This window comes from Schistocerca serialis, unplaced genomic scaffold (assembly GCF_023864345.2).
Source record: "Schistocerca serialis cubense isolate TAMUIC-IGC-003099 unplaced genomic scaffold, iqSchSeri2.2 HiC_scaffold_1190, whole genome shotgun sequence".
Lineage (NCBI taxonomy): Eukaryota > Metazoa > Arthropoda > Insecta > Orthoptera > Acrididae > Schistocerca > Schistocerca serialis.
Genome location: NW_026047393.1, coordinates 1087 through 2500, shown reverse-complemented (window position 1 = coordinate 2500; position 1414 = coordinate 1087). Strand labels below are relative to the sequence as shown.

General features: G+C 60.5%; 1 non-coding gene across 1 annotated transcript in view; it reads right to left on the bottom strand.

Annotated features, from left to right (window-relative positions):
• LOC126434561 (small subunit ribosomal RNA) overlaps positions 1-660 on the bottom strand; it is a 1909-nt gene extending 1249 nt beyond the window's left edge. Inside the window, exon 1 of the ribosomal RNA XR_007579321.1 lies at positions 1-660. This exon is cut by the window's left edge and continues 1249 nt beyond it. This is a non-coding gene — a ribosomal RNA (small subunit ribosomal RNA).
• Positions 661-1414: the final 754 nt, after the last annotated feature.

Sequence of the window (1414 nt, the reverse complement as noted above, 5' to 3'; positions counted from 1 at the left end):
CACAAATCCAACTACGAGCTTTTTAACCGCAACAACTTTAATATACGCTATTGGAGCTGGAATTACCGCGGCTGCTGGCACCAGACTTGCCCTCCAATAGATACTCGTTAAAGGATTTAAAGTGTACTCATTCCGATTACGGGGCCTCGGATGAGTCCCGTATCGTTATTTTTCGTCACTACCTCCCCGTGCCGGGAGTGGGTAATTTGCGCGCCTGCTGCCTTCCTTGGATGTGGTAGCCGTTTCTCAGGCTCCCTCTCCGGAATCGAACCCTGATTCCCCGTTACCCGTTACAACCATGGTAGGCGCAGAACCTACCATCGACAGTTGATAAGGCAGACATTTGAAAGATGCGTCGCCGGTACGAGGACCGTGCGATCAGCCCAAAGTTATTCAGAGTCACCAAGGCAAACGGACCGGACGAGCCGACCGATTGGTTTTGATCTAATAAAAGCGTCCCTTCCATCTCTGGTCGGGACTCTGTTTGCATGTATTAGCTCTAGAATTACCACAGTTATCCAAGTAACGTGGGTACGATCTAAGGAACCATAACTGATTTAATGAGCCATTCGCGGTTTCACCTTAATGCGGCTTGTACTGAGACATGCATGGCTTAATCTTTGAGACAAGCATATGACTACTGGCAGGATCAACCAGGGAGCTGCGTCAACTAGAGCTGAGCAGCCGGCCGCCCGGGAGTGTGTCCCGGGGGCCCGCGCGAACACGCAAGCGTCCGCTCAATTATTCTGCAAACAGGAGGAGGCTGAGCTCCCCTGCACAACACACCTCGAAACCCTCTCAGGTCCCGGCGGCGCGCAGCGCCGTCCTAAGTACTTGGTCGGGTTCGAGAGAGGCGCAATCGCCCGGAGTTAGGCGAGTAGACGCTTTAGGTGCGACCACCCGTGCTCCCAACTGAGCTTGCCGCTGCCGACAGAGGCCCGGGAGCGTGCTGTCGTGGCATTGCCGGCGGGAGACAACACGCGCCACCTACGGTGACCGGCAGCTCCAACGCCAGCGCCACAGAAGGACAAAAGCCCCACTTGGGTGCCGAAGCGAACTCTCCCAGCACAGCGCACGCGCCAACACGTCCGCACAGCTGCGATACAAACCACCTGCGAGAACCGCTGGGGCGACCGAGCAGCAGACGGCGTCGCGGCGCCGAGCGCCGGGCGGCGGCGCATCCTCAGCGCACACAGTCCTCAATCGGACCAGCACACTGCAGATGGCCACCGCGCTTCGCACCGGGCCCGCGAGGACCTACTTTGGCCGCAAGGCGCCGCGAGCAGGGGGCGCCGGCGCGCAGCTGCGCCGCCTGCCGCGTCCGTCGGCCGGCGCGCCTGCCACTGGCCGCCCCCACCAGCCGGCTGTAGCGCGTGCGCCCACGCACCGCGCTGCCAGCACGCCGGGCGGCCCC